Below are 16,057 nucleotides of genomic sequence, written 5' to 3'. Positions count from 1 at the left end.
ATCACAGTTCCATCCATTTTGTTACCAAATCACCTTATACCACCCACCGCTGCAACCTGTATGCTCTAGTCGGCTGGCCCTTGCTAAATATTCGTCGCCAGACCCACTGGCTCCAGGTCATCTATAAGTCTATGCTAGGTAAAGCTCCACCTTATCTCAGTTCACTGGTCACGATAACAACACCCACCCGTAGCACACGTTTGAGCAGGTATATCTCACTGATCATCCCCAAAGCCAACACCTCATTTGGCCTCCTTTCCTTCCAGTTCTCTGCTGCCAGTGACTGGAACGAATTGCAAAAATCACTGAAGTTGGAGACTTTCATTTCCCTCACCAACTTTAAACCTCTTACAGCTACCCCCCTACTTTTTTCAATTTCCGCCTGAAGACATACCCAAATCTAACTTCCTGTAGCTCAGGCCCAGGACCAAGGGTATGCATATTCTTGGTTTCATTTGAAAGAAAACACATTGAAGTTTGTCTAAATGTGAATTGAATGTAGGAGAATATAACACAATAGATCTGGTTTAGATAATACAGTGAACAAATGTTTTTTTTTTCATTTTTATTGTTGTATCATCATGTTTAAAATGAATAAGACAAAACAAACATTGTTTGATGGGGACAATTTCAGTAAAAGACATAAGAGGGCAACAGTATTTTTGCAAAGTTTCAGAATGATAACTTCCAAAATGAGTGTGCTACATGAAAATGTATCATGAAGTCACCCAGGTGTCCCACACAAGTAGCTTAAATGTACCCAAGTGGCCTAATTGGTGAAGTTATACATTTTGAATGGAATAACTATATACAAAATACCAAAATGGTATTCTAACACACCCAAAAAATGGAGAAAAAACATGAAAAGAAAATATATACATTTACAAAATAACACTTTCAATATTTGGAAGACCCTCAGTCCTCTACACAATATTGTGCTGCTGATGCCAGGTGCCATAGCAGTCTCGTTCTGCTGTAAAGCAGAGGGTCACCAAGCGGGTGATGGGGGACTTTTTTTTGCAACGAACACAGCGCCGCCTCCATTCTGTACCATTTTGGCCCTGAGGCACATCCATGCCTGCAGAAATACATTTGGGCAGATGAACACTACTTGTGGCAGGAGCTGGATGAACCAGCTTCAGTGGGGGATGGAAACCTTGGCACTGGGGGCTCCCATTCGGAGTCAGTGTCACTGTGAAAATGTTCAGTTAGAATAGTTTCATATATGAGCCCTGTATCAACAGGTATAATAAACAGATATATATAGAGTACAGAGAACATAAGGTTGAATATATTATTATAGACCTGCTAGAACTACTGTCTCATAATATTATGACAGACCAGCTAGATCTACTGTCTATTTTATATTATGACATTTCAGCTAGATCTACTGTCTATTATATTATGACAGACTAGCTAGATTTACTGTCTTTATTATATTACAACACACCAGCTGTATATACTGTCTCCATTTCACTTTGGCCATTGTTGTGAGCCTGCCCTCCCCTCAACAGCCTCAAATAGGCTATTTCATTTCACAAATAATATTTGATATTATTAATTTCAAACAACGGCATTTGCATGAGAAAAACTTACCAGTCCAAAACGATGTCCTTTCCATTCAAGAAATATTCCTCCATTTGGGAATCGCTAAATTAATCGTCCTCCAACAATCTATGTCTCACTTTCCTGATCAATTTCTTCTAAAATTGTGTGTACATCTGTATATCTAGACTTAGATTTAGCTTTCCCTGACTTAGTCGCCATACTGATTGATATATAAACAGCTGAAGATGCACTTTACCAAAACAATGCTGTGCGTAACATGCGTGGCTCCTTCCGGTATGAATCTTCAATGGCGAATGACCCTCTTTACGCCGGAGTTTACTACATGAGTTGGTCTTCCAACACACAAACATTACATATTGCCATTTACCTCAGCTCATTGGCTATCTACCCAGCTAGATTTCAAGACGATCAGTGCTCATTGGGTTAAAATACAGTCAATACACGAAACAGCGGTCCTATCATTAGTGCACAATGATGTCATTACTTGTTGTCTTCAAATCAATTTCTTTCAGTCAATACGTCCCGCGAAATGACCCATCAGGTTTGGTTGTGTTACAATCAAACCAGTTGATTGCAATGAAACCAAACATGACTGGAAAAGTCACGTTTAGTGTGTGTATTTACATTGAATGTGTCGTCGAAAATGGAATGAGACGGTTCACAAAATGTTTCGTGTTAGGCTATAAAAATGGATTTTATTAAACAAAAGACCATTCATTGAGTAACATTGAGCATTGGGATTGCAAACAGAGGAAGATCATCAAAGGTAAATTATTTATTTTATTGCAGTTTGTGATTTTGTTACGCCTGTGCTGGTTGAAATAGTTGTTTTTTATGGGGCTCTATCCTCAGATAATCGCATCGTATTCTTTCGCAGTAAATCTTTTTTTAAATCTGACAACGCAGTTGGGTTAGCAAGATTCTACGCTTTCGAAACATGTGAGACACTTGTATATTCATGAATGTTAAATATGACTATATATGTAGCGATCACCGTATGTTGTCGAATTTCATCCCGCTAACAGGTTCGGTGCGCAGAGAGGTTATCTGAGCAGCTAAACGATCGCTGCAGCTGTACATAGTCCATCTGTTAATGGCCCACCCAAACTACCTACCTCATCCCCATACTTTTTTATTTTATTTACTTTTCTGCTCTTTTGCACACCAGTATCTCTACTTGCACATCATCATCTGCTCATTTGTAATTTGTAATAAATTGTAATTATTCTCACCTATGGCCTATTTATTGTCTACCTCCTCATGCCTTTTGCACACACTGTATATATACTTTCTTTTTTCTATTGCGTCATTGACTTGTTTATTGTGTTATTGACTTGTTTATTGTTTATTCAATGTGTAACACTGTGTTGTCTGTGTCACACTGCTTTGCTTTCTCTCAAATCAAATCAAATGTTATTTGTCACATACACATGGTTAGCAGATTTTCTTGGCCAGGTTGCAGTTGCAAATGAGAACTTGTCCTCAACTAGCATACCTGGTTAAATAAATAAATAATAATAATAATAAATATAATACATTTTTAATAATAAAATAAAAAACTATCCCACAACCCGCCTTTTAACTAGAAGCCATGGCTTTGTTCATGGGGTAGTAGCTTAGTACCGGCAGAATTCTCCAACTCCAGAGAATTGAATGAGTGATTTATTTGTTTATTTAGACCCAACTTAAAAATCATATTCATTAGTCACAAGGAGAAATGGAAGTGTTTTCTCCCCATTTTATTTAGTGGTAATGAAAAATGACAGTGTCCCCACTGTTGGCTGGACGGGGGAATTTATCACCTGTTTAATTTCACACTCGACTAGGCCCGGGCTCAGCTTCATTGTCGACACTGACAAAGTGGCAGGTTAGCATAGTGCATCACCTTGGGGTCCCGGCCCATTTTAATTGAATTCACATTTACTAAACAGGATTATGGGTTGGGATATCACACGGTGATGCACCATCCACCCACCAATATGGAGAGAGAGAGATATGTGGAAAAGAGCTCTTCAACAGAAGATCAGGGGGTTTATCCTCTGTCGCAGCATCCATCCATAACCAGCACCTGTATCTATCTATCCTGAAACCTTTTTCTTTCTCTCTCTTCTCCCTGCCACTCCATCCTTCTTTATGTAGCAGGGGTTTATTTGGATTCACATCCTTCAGAAGCAGTCTGTCTGAGGGGCTGACAAATGATGCAAAAACAAACACAAGTCCGGAGCAACAAGCCACCAGCGTGTCTGGACTGACCAAGGCCACACTGTTTTCGATCCCCCTAATACACTTCAAAACACAGATGTGTATGAAGTAGTGGGGGGAAGTCTATATAGGTACATACAGTGGTGGAAAGAGTACACAATTGCCATACTTGAGTAAAAGTTAAGAAACCTTAATAGAAAATGACTCAAGTAAAAGTAGAAGAGACCCAGTAAAAGTCTAAAAGTATTTGGTTTTAAATATACTTAAATGTAACTGCTAACTGCTAAAATATGCTTACAGTTGAAGTCGGAAGTTTACATACACTTATGTTGGAGTCATTAAAACTTGTTTTTCAACCACTCCACAAATTTCTTGTTAACAAACTATAGTTTTGGCAAGTCGGTTAGGACATCTACATTGTGCATGACACAAGTCATTTTTCCAACAATTGTTTACAGACAGATTATTTCACTTATAATTCACTGTATCATAATTCCAGTGGGTCAGAAGTCTACATACACTAAGTTGACTGTGCCTTTAAACAGCTTGGAACATCCCAGAAAATGATGTCATGGCTTTAGAAGCTTCTGATAGGCTAATTGACATCATTTGAGTCAATTGGAGGTGTACCTGTGGATGTATTTCAAGGCCTACCTTCAAACAGTGCCTATTTGCTTGACATCATGGGAAAATCAAAAGAAATCAGCCAAATACCTCAGAAAATAATTGTAGACCTCTGCAAGTTTGGTTCATCCTTGGGAGCAATTTCAAAATGCCTGAAGGTGCCACGTTCATCTGTACAAACAATAGTACGCAAGAATAAACACCATAGGACCACGCAGCCATTATACCTCTTAGGATGGAGACACGTTCTGTCTCCTAGAATGGGATGTACTTTGGTGCGAAAAGTGCAAATCAATCCCAAAAGAACAGCAAAGGACCTTGTGAAGATGCTAGAGGAAACAGGTACAAAAGTATCTATATCCACAGTAAAAACGAGTCCTATATCGACATAACCTGAAATGCCGCTCAGCAAGTGTTGGAGCGAACCATTAAGGAGAGAGCTATTTAATGCTCAGGTCTAGTTGCCAGGCTGAAATAGCAAGGACATGCACATTAAGAGAAGATGACATCCAGGCCTTATGACACCCAAGCTATACTCTATTTTTGAAAGAATACATTAACCAAGACCATACGGACATTTATGACAGCTGGACACACTATGGTCAGCAGGATACAGAAAGAAAGATGGAAGCAAGATAACTGATGACTAATACGTGAAACATAAGCATGCAAAACATACATTATTTTTAGAACATGGAAAGAGGTCTACCATCATTATAACCTATTCAAAAGCAGATATGAGCGTTAGTGGGCGTGAACTAGCTCTGTGATCAGAAGAAAATAATAAAAGGGAAGCTATTTTCATATAGAGGGAGAGGACTCCACATGTTATGCAAAGACAGAATCCTATAAAGGCAGGACTCTGTAATATGAGAGTGGTCTCTTTCCATGGAGGGCCTCAGCTCTGTTGTGTTTGTGATAGGGTCCTTCCATGGAAGAGCTCAGTTTTGCTACTTTGTATTAAAGTGTATATTGAATTCACAAGTTCTTTTTCTGAGAAGATTCTCCACTACACAAGGAAGAAGCCATGCTCCAAAACTGCCATAAAAAAAGCCAGACTATGGTTTGCAACTGCACATGGGAACAAAGATCGTACTTCTTTGAGAAATGTCTACTAGTCTGATGAAACAAAAATAGAACCGTTTGGCCATAATGACCATCGTTATGTTTGGAGGAAAAAGGGGGAGGCTTGCAAGCTGAAGAACACCACCCCAACCTTGAAGCACAAGGGTGGCAGCATCATGTTGTGGGGATGCTTTGCTGCAGGAGGGACTGGTGCCCTTCACACAATAGATGGCTACATGAGGAAGGAATATTATGTGGATATATTGAAGCAACATTTCAAGACATCAGGAAGTTAAAGCTTGCTCGCAAATGGGTCTTCCAAATGGACAATGACCTCAAGCATTCTTCCAACGTTGTGGCAAAATGGCTCAAGGACAACAAAGTCAAGGTATTGGAGTGGCCATCACAAAGCCCTGACCTCAATCCTAAAGTGTGCGAGCAAGGAGGCCTACAAACCTGACTCAGTTACACCAGCTCTGTCAGGAGGAATGGGCCAAAATTCACCCAACTTATTGTGGGAAGCTTGTGGAAGGCGTCCCGAAGCTTTTGACCCAAGTTAAACAATTTAAAGGCAATGCTACCAAATACTAATTAAGTGTATGTAAACTTCTGACCCACTGTGAATGTGATGAAGGAAATAAAAGCTGAAATAAATCATTCTCTCTACTATTATTCTGACATTTCACATTCTTAAAATAAAGTGGTGATCCTAACTGACCTAAGACAGGGGATTTTTACTAGGATTAAATGTCAGGAATTGTGAAAACCTGAGTTTAAATGTAGTTGGCTAAGGTGTATGTATACTTCCAACTTCAACTGTAAGTATCAAAGGTGAAAGTATAAATAATTTAAAACTCCTTATATTAAGCAGACCAGACAGCACCATTTTTTAAATGTGTATTTATTTACGGATAGCAAGGGGCACGTTCCAACACTCAGACATAACATACAAATGAAGCATAGGGTTAGGGAGTCCGCTAGATCAGAGACAGTAGGGATGACCAGGGATGTTCTCTTGATATGTAACGGTTTTCTTCTGGGGAAAGAGAGGCGGACCAAAACGCAGCGTGGTTACTTGTAAACATCTTTAATAAAGATGAACAATCTACAAAACAAGAAATGTGAAACAGCCCTATCTGGTGCAACAAACACAGAGACAGGAACAATCACCCACAAGAGACCTAAAAGAATATGGCTGCCTAAATATGGTTCCCAATCAGAGACAACGATAAACACCTGCCTCTGATTGAGAACCACTCTAGGCAACCATAGACTTACCTAGAGTACTACTCTAACCACAATCCCATTACTACAAACAAACCCAGACAAAACAAACCACATAAATCCCCATGTCACACCCTGGCCTCACCAAAATACTAACGAAAACACAGAATACTAAGGCCAGGGCATGACATGATAAGTGTTTGAATTAGACTATTTTCCTGTCCTGCTACGCATTCAAAAACATTACTTTTGTGTGTCAGGGAAAATGTATGGAGTAAAAAAAATCTTTAGGAATGTAGTGAAGTAAAAGTAACAGTTGTCAAAAATATAACTAGTAAAGTTAAGAACAGATACCCCCAAAAATGGCTTAAGTAGTAAGTAACTTTCAAGTATTTTTACACCACTGGTTACATATCGGGATATTACTTTTATTTATTATTTTCTCCCCAATTTCTTCGTATCCAATTGGTAGTTACAGTCTTGTCTCATCGCTGCAACTCCCATACGGACTTGGGAGAGGCAAAGGTCGAAACACAACCAAGCCAAGCCGCACTGCTTCTTGACACAATGCCTGCTTAACTCGGAAGCCAGCCAAACCAATGTGTCAGAGGAACCACCGTACACCTGGTGACCGTGTCAGCGTGGATTGCACCCAGCTCGCCACAGGAGTCACTAATGCGCGATGGGACAAGAACATCCCTGCCGGCCAAACCCTCCCCTAACCCGGACGACGCAAGGCCAATTGTGCACCGCTCAATGGTTTTCCCAGTCACGGCTGGCTGTGACAGAGCCTGCACTAGAACCAGGATCTCTAGGGGCACAACTGCGATGCAGTACCTTGCACCACTCGGGAGGTCCTGGATATTACTCTTGACGATATACTACTGTATATAATTTTGACTATCGCAATATCTTTGAGCTAGTTGGCTGTAACTGCACCAAAACTCCAGTATTTTTCCTTTATAGCTTGTTCTCCATCTTCCTTTTGGTCATAGACTGTTCTCTCTGCTACCACACGGCAAGCCACACGTCAAGCGTTACCTGAGCGCCAAGTCTAGGTCCAAGAGGCTTCTAAACAGCTTCTACCCCCTAGCTATAAGACTCCTGAACATCTAATCAAATGGCTACCCTGACTACTTACTGTCAAAGTTGTGCGCTACTGGTGGAGAAGTCAGGTGCAGGAGAGCAGAGAGTGAACAGGTGCACACTTTATTTAGGCAGAGGCAAATAAAACAAACAGATGCCACTGCGTCAAAACCTCCATCCAAAGGTAAAAAGAGCAAGGTGAGAAACAGTCACAAAAATAAGCAAATGTTTAACAATTAAACATCCTTAGGGAAATATCATGGAATACAGGGGGAAAACCAGCCTGGCGGGTAACACGAAACACGTAACAAAAACAATTCCACACAAAGACATGAGGGGGGGGGACAGAGGAACCAGGTGTGCAGGGAACAAGACAAAACAAATGGAACAATGGAAAAATGGAGCGGCGATGGCTAGAAAGCTGGTGACGTCGACCGCCGAATGCCGTCCGAACAACAAGGAGAGGAGCCGACTTCGGCGGAAGTCGTGACACTTACATTGCCCCCCTTTTACGCTGCTGCTATTCTCTGTTATTATCTATGCATGAGTCACTTCAATAACTCTACCCACATGTAAATATTACCTCCATTACATCGACTATCTGGTGTCCCCGCACATTCACTCTGTACCGCTATCGCCTGTATATAGCCTTGCTATTGTTATTTTACTCCTTCTCTTTAATTATTTGTTACTTTATTTATTTTTTGGGGGCTGTATATTTCTTAAAACTGCATTGTTGGTTAAGGGCTTGTAAGTAAGCACATGTGACAAATAACATTTGATTTGATTTTACAATTTTCCAGCACTTTTATTTACATGGCTGATCAAAACTTGTTTTCTCATGGCTCCCATGTCCCTCTGCAGCAGACATGGTGAGCGACATGTTTGGAACATCGAATCGCTAAAAAATCACAGTATCGAATCGCAACACATGTAGAATTGTGAAAATTGCAATACATTTTGTATCGGCACCTATGTATCATGATAATATTGTGAGGTCCCTGGCAATTCCCAGCCCTAGTACGGAGACGTGCAAGCACACACACACAAAGGGGACTTGTGACAGATGAAAAATGGTCATGTTGACATTCACACGGGTCATGATCTTGGTACAGTGTTTTCTTTACAGACAGGCGTGTTTCCTGGCCCTGATATTGATAGTACTGGGGTGACTCAGGCCATGTTCTTCAGAAGGTCTCTACTTTACTTCACATAATCCACCCTATTATCCTGTCTACTACTTCCCTCTAGTCATCACCTCATCCTATTAGTAAATCACACATTACTTCCTCTATTGCTTCTACAGTTTTTATTTGCTTCGACAATTCCCAGCTCTTCTTTAAAATAGAGCAAAACATTTTTTTCTTTTCTCCTCTCTCCACCGTAGTGTATTTGCTCATCTTAATGGCAATCCCTTGGCTAAATGGATTCTGGTTATGACATGATTGAGTAAAAGAAGCAGGCAGACACGGGTGCTGGGAGAATAGCTGATGCAGACATCTTCTCTGCTAATTAAAAGGTTCATAGGCAGTGCGGGTGGCAGCCACATCAAAGACCAACAGCTAATTACTGCCCCCCTCCTTCGTTTAACTCCCTCCCTCTCTTCACTTTTATTTATTCCATTTCTTAGGTTTATTTTGATATTTTTATATTCCTTGAGTTTGGATGTGCATGAGCAGAATATGAATCGGGTTGTGAAGGCTCTGTCGGCTCACACTCCCACATTTCCCTTCTCATGTCAAGTTTGCATAAATGGACTCAGGTGGCCAGGCAGGCCGGGGCCTTGTTTATTTAACAGCTGCTTTGTGGTCAGTTGACTCATGCATTTGCATGGGAACCCGTCATTATGGCCTATCACTGTCCCGGATCAGATTGCGTGTGGGCTCATCGTATGGTGCTGACAGACATTTTGCAATGCAATATCGCGTTAAGCTTTAGAAGACTCACAAAATGGCCTCTTATATAGTGGTGTCAAATCCATTTTACAATCCTTTTTTATCATCCCCATTCATCATAATCAACACAGTCACAATGTTAGCGAATCCCAATAAAGTGAATTCCCTTCCATTCTATCGACCCCTCGAGCCTGTCAGAGTCCATTGCTGATGACCCATATCAGGCTGAGGAGACAGACTGCTGCTCCTCTTGTCCCTGCACTGCTCGCTACAGAGTGACCTGCCCCATAATCCACTTAAGAAGATGGGTTATGCTAATTGGCACTTCCACGACTACACTATTGATTTACCCATTAGGGCCAGTGGGGGCCTTGCTAGTGCACCCCGTCAATACAGAAGGGAGTGATTCAGATGGTCAAAAGAGGCATTTGGGCTCCCTAGTACTTTACATCTGGTTTTAAGTGTTGTACAATAAGCATTATAACTGGTCTGGAGGATATCAAAAGGATAACTTGCATCATTCTTGTAACATCTTCCTCCCTCTGCCCGTGGAGTATCGCCCTCTTGCTGTCTCTCTCTATCTTGGTTTTTCTCCCTTGCTCTCTCTCCCCCATTCCTTCATTTCCCACAGGAGTCTTGTAAGTGTAGCTGGTGTCAACTATTAGAATATCAAAAGAAGGACCCTTCTATTCTCCAGGGCTGAACTACCTCCCATTTTGTTTGTATTAAATAAAACATTGTGGTCATGTCACGCCCTGACCATAGAGAGCCCTTGGGGTTCTCTATGGTGCAATAGGTCAGAGGGTGTTCTAGTCTTGAATTTCTATGTTGGTGTGAGTATGGTTCCCAATTGGAGGCAGCTGATGATCGTTGCCTCTAATTGGGGATCATGCTTTGTGTGGTCTTTTTCCCACCTGCGTTTGTGGGATATTGTTTTGTTTTGGTTTAGTACTATGTGCACTATGAACTTGCAGGTTCGTTTATTCTTTGTTGTTTTTTGAAGTTTCACTTTAATAAATATGTGGAATTCTACTCACGCTGCACCTTGGTCCGCTCATTATGTATACGACGAACGTGCCAGAATATCCTACCACTACAGGACCAAGCAGCGTGCCATGGAGGTAAAGGACAGCTGGACATGCGAGAAAATAATGTGTGGATGCGAGACCCTTCCTTTGGTGGGAGTCGCCAAGGAGTCTAGGAGGACAGCGACGACGCCTGGGTCCGCGGCCACAGAAACCCCCCCAAAAAAAAATTTTTGGGGGGGAAAGGGGCAGTCGGTCGAGGAGAGAGCCAGAGACCGTCGGGGAGTTTATGGAGCTGTTGGAGGAAGGAGATCAGAGAGAGATGTTGGTTAGGTGTATTCTGCAGCGTATTCGCCCCAAAGAGCGCCTCCCCAGCCCGGTACGTCCTGTGCCAGCGCCCCGCACTCGTCCTGAAGAGTGTGTCATCAGTCCGGTGTCACCTGTGCCGTCTCCACGCACCAGGCCTCCAGTGCGCCTCCCCAGCCCATTACGTCCTGTGCCGGCTCCCCGCACTCGCCCTGAAGAGCGTGTCATCATTCTGGTGCCACCTGTGCCGGCTCCACGCACCAGGCCTCCAGTGCGCCTCCCCAGCCCGGTACGTCCTGTGCCGGCTCCCCGCACTCATCCACCAGTGTGTGTGTACAGTCTGGAGTCTCCAACGACGGTCTACAGCCCGGAACCTCCAGCGACGGTTCACAGTCCAGAGCTTCCAGTGATGGTCCGGAGCTTCAAGTGACGGTCAACGGTCCGAAGCTTCCATTGACGGTCAACGGTCCGGAGCTTCCAGTGACGGTCAACGGTCCGGAGCTTCCAGTGAGGGTCAGCGGTCCGGAGCTTCCAGTGAGGGTCAACGGTCCGGAGCTTCCAGTGACGGTCAATGGTCCGGAGCTTCCAGTGAGGGTCAACGGTCCGGAGCTTCCAGTGAGGGTCAACGGTCCGGAGCATCCAGCGACGGTCAACGGTCCGGAGCTTCCAGTGAGGGTCAACGGTCCGGAGCTTCCAGTGAGGGTCAACGGTCCGGAGCATCCAGCGACGGTCAACGGTCCGGAGCTTCCAGTGACGGTCAACGGTCCGGAGCTTCCAGTGAGGGTCAACGGTCCGGAGCTTCCAGTGAGGGTCAACGGTCCGGAGCTTCCAGTGAGGGTCAACTGTCCGGAGCTTCCAGCGACGGTCAACGGTCCGGAGCTTCCAGCGAGGGTCAACGGTCCGGAGCTTCCAGTGACGGTCAACGGTCCGGAGCTTCCAGTGACGGTCAACAGTCCGGAGCTTCCAGTGAGGGTCAACGGTCCGGAGTTTCCAGCGACGGTTCACAGTCCAGAGCTTCCAGTGAGGGTCAACAGTCCGGAGCTTCAAGTGACTCTCCACAGCCCGGAGCTTCCTGCGCTGGAGCCATGGCTGGAGCCTTCCTCTGCACCGGTGCCCAGGCACGGCATCCAGTCCCGCTCCATGGCCGGAGCCTTCCTCTGCACCGGTGCCCAGGCACGGCATCCAGTCCCGCTCCATGGCCGGAGCCTTCCTCTGCACCGGTGCCCAGGCACGGCATCCAGTCCCGCTCCATGGCTGGAGCCTTCCTCTGCACCGGTGCCCAGGCACGGCATCCAGTCCCGCTCCATGGCTGGAGCCTTCCTCTGCACCGGTGCCCAGGCACGGCATCCAGTCCCGCTCCATGGCCGGAGCCTTCTTCTGCGCCGGTGCCCAGGCACGGCATCCAGTCCCGCTCCATGGCCGGAGCCTTCTTCTGCGCCGGTGCTCATTCCAGGCACGGCGTCCAGTCCCGCTCCATGGCCGGGGCCTTCCTCTGCGCCGGTGCCCAGTCCAAGCATGGTGTCCAGTCCCTCTCCATGGCAGGAGCCTTCCTCTGCGCCGGTGCCAAGTCCAGGCATGGTGTCCAGTCCCTCTCCATGGCAGGAGCCTTCCTCTGCGCCGGTGCCAAGTCCAGGCATGGTGTCCAGTCCCTCTCCATGGCAGGAGCCTTCCTCTGCGCCGGTGCCAAGTCCAGGCATGGTGTCCAGTCCCTCTCCATGGCCGGAGCCTTCCTCTGCGCCGGTGCCAAGTCCAGGCATGGTGTCCAGTCCCTCTCCATGGCAGGAGCCTTCCTCTGCGCCGGTGCCAAGTCCAGGCATGGTGTCCAGTCCCTCTCCATGGCAGGAGCCTTCCTCTGCGCCGGTGCCAAGTCCAGGCACGGCGTCCAGTCCCGCTCCATGGCCGGAGCCTTCCTCTGCGCCGGTGCCAAGTCCAGGCATGGTGTCCAGTCCCTCTCCATGGCAGGAGCCTTCCTCTGCTCCGGTGCCCAGTCCGGGCACGGTGTTCTGCCCGGCTTCAGGGCCAGATCCGCGGCTACGTCCCGCACCCGAGCTGCCACCGACACTAGTTTTCCACCCTAACCCTCCCCATCCAGGTTCAGGTTTTGTGGTCGGAATCTGCACCTTTGGGGGGGGGGGGGTGCTGTCACGCCCTGACCATAGAGAGCCCTTGGGTTCTCTATTGTGCAATAGGTCAGAGCGTGACTAGGGGATGTTCTAGTCTTGAACGTCTATGGTGTTGTGAGTATGGGTCCCAATCAGGGCGGCAGGGTAGCCTAGTGGTTAGAGCATTGGACTAGTAGCCGGAAGGTTGCAAGTTCAAACCCCCGAGCTGACAAGGTCCAAATCTGTCATTTTTCCCCTGAACAGGCAGTTAACCCACTATTCCTAGGAGATCATTGAAAATAAGAATTTGTTCTTAACTGACTTGTCTGGTTAAATGAAGGTAAAATAAAAAAATAAATGAAAAAAAAATGGTTCCCAATTGGAGGCAACTGATGATCGTTGCCCCTAATTGGGGATCATACTTAGTGTGGTCCTTTTCATACCCCATTCTTTTTTCATAATTATTTAAGCTCTATCAAATTGGTCATTGGTAGACAATCATTTTCAGGTCTTTTCATACATTTTCAGGTAGATGTAAGTCACCTGTAGGTAGCCTAGTGGTTAGAGCATTGGACTAGTAACCAAAGGGTTGCAAGATTGAATCCCGAGCTGGTAAAAATATGTCGTTCTTCCCCTGAACAAGGCAGTTAAACAACTGTTCCTAGGCCGTCATTGAAAATATGAATTTGTTCTTAACTGACTTGCCTAGTTAAATAAAGGTTAAAAAAAACTACCTCGGGCCGAAACAGTAACATTCACTGTCTTCCTTGCAAGCAACTCCTGTGTAGATTTGGACTTGTGTTTTAGGTTATTGATGAAAGGTGAATTCATCATGGTGGAAAGCAGACTAATTCCTCTAGGATTTTGCCTGTGATTATCTCTATTCCATTTCTATTTTATCTTTAAAAGACTCCCAGTCCTTAACATTTACAAGGATATCCATAACATGATGCAGCCACCACTATGCTTGAAGATATTGAGAGTGGACCTCAGTAAGCTGTTGAATTGGATTTGCCCCAAACATAACACTTTGTATTGAATTACTTTGCCACATGTTTTGCAGTATTACTTTAGTTTCCTTCTTTTCACTCTGTCAATTAGGTCATTATTGTAGAGTATCAACAATGTTGTTGATCCATCCTCAGTTATCTCCTATCACAGCCAAAGTTACCATTTGCCTCATGGTTAAATCCCTGAGCAGTTTCTTTCCTCTCTGGCAACTGAGTTAGGAAGGACGCCTGTGTCTTTGTAGTGACTAGGTATATTGATAAACTGTCCAAAGTGTAATTGCTCCAAGGGCTATTCAATGTCTCCTTTTTTATACCCATCTACCAACAGGGGCCCTTCTTTACGAGGCAGTGGAAAATCTCCCTGGTCTTTATGGTTGAATCTGTGTTTGAAATTCACTGCACCACTCAGTGGCGGAGCGGTCTTAGGCACTACATCTTAGTGCAAGAGGCATCAATACAATCCCCAGTTTGAATCCAGGCTGTATCACATCTGGCTATGATTGGGAGTCCCATTTGGTGGCGCACAATTGTCCAAGCGGTGTCTGGGTTTGGCCGGGGTAGGCCATCATTGTAAATAAAAATTAGTTCTTAAAGGACTTGACTCGTTAAATAAAGGTTACATTTAAAAAATAATAATAATACCAATCTGTGTAGTACAGAGATGAGGCAGTCATTCAGAAATCATGTTAAACACTATTATTGCACACAGTGAGTGAGTGTCCCTGCAATGTATTATGTGACTTGATAAGCACATTGTAAGGGGTGCGTAACTGATGGCAGAGAAGTCGCAGAACTAGGCAATAGCCGGAGCAGTTTAATTCCAAAACCAACGGCATAAAGAAATAACAACTTGGGTACAAAACCCGATGAGGACCAGTAAACATGTGCACAAGCACTTAAAACAAACAGTACCACACAAAGACATGGGGGGAACAGAGGGTTAAATACACAACACGTAATGAAGGAATGAAAACCAGGTGTGTGGAAAAACAAGACAAAACAAATGGAAAATGAAAAATGGATCAGCGATGGCTAGAAGACCGGTGACGTCGACCTCCCGAACAAGGAGAGGAACTGACTTCGGCAGAAGTCGTGACACACATTTTTATTCCTGAACTTATTTAGGCTTGCCATAACAAAAGGGTTGATTACTTAATGACTCAAGACATTTCAGCTTTTCATGTTTAATTAATTTGAAAAACGTAATTCCACTGAGGGCCAATGACACAAAATCTCAATTTAATTGATTTTAAATTTAGGCTGTAACACATCAAATTGTGTAGAAAGTCAAGGGGTGTGAATACTTTCTGAAGGTGCTGTATATTATATTTCTATGGAATCTCTATTCCAATATTGTTTCAGTTTTCTAAGTCTCCGATCTTTGGAAATAATTCCTGATGGTCGTTTGTCCTTGTTACCACTCTCTGAAGAACCATTTTCATAAACATATCAAGGATGGCTCTTTGAAAAGGCCTCTTTGATCCAGTGAAGTTGACTGTTTTACAGTAAATTAAAAGTTTACCTTCCACAGTCGCCAATACAAAAAGCATCTGGATTACTTTTCTCTGAAGTCTGGTGAAAAGGTGTATTTTTCATTTTTTAAACAACTTATTGACCAACATCAGTTTAATTATTTGAATTTCATTCTGTTTTATTTGGTGACCTCAATGCGCACATTGCACTGCAGTTTCTCTAGAGGTAAATCAGATCATATGCAAGAACAAGAGGGGATACATAGAGCAGTTTCTTTGAGGTATGTCTACTGGAACATACATGAGCTAAGTGATTAATAGTTTGTATTCAGCAGTCATAAAAGTATGGTTATTTAGAAAAACTACTAAAATAGTGATTTTGTCAGTCAGCGTAGGCAGCAGCTCTGTTGGGCTGAAATGATGTCTTGGACTGAAATAAAGTCATCAAATAAAACAAACGTAATATACATAATAACA

At 44.0% G+C, this 16,057-nt stretch overlaps 1 protein-coding gene across 1 annotated transcript in view; it reads left to right on the top strand.

The window, feature by feature from the left end:
- Positions 1 to 16,057, top strand: part of LOC135527407 (agrin-like) — a 567,339-nt gene that overhangs the window by 426,387 nt on the left and 124,895 nt on the right.

The sequence above is a fragment of the Oncorhynchus masou genome, chromosome 33 (genome assembly GCF_036934945.1).
Source record: "Oncorhynchus masou masou isolate Uvic2021 chromosome 33, UVic_Omas_1.1, whole genome shotgun sequence".
Lineage (NCBI taxonomy): Eukaryota > Metazoa > Chordata > Actinopteri > Salmoniformes > Salmonidae > Oncorhynchus > Oncorhynchus masou.
The sequence above is the reverse complement of the archived record's forward strand: the minus strand, read 5'-3'. Positions and strand labels throughout refer to the sequence as shown.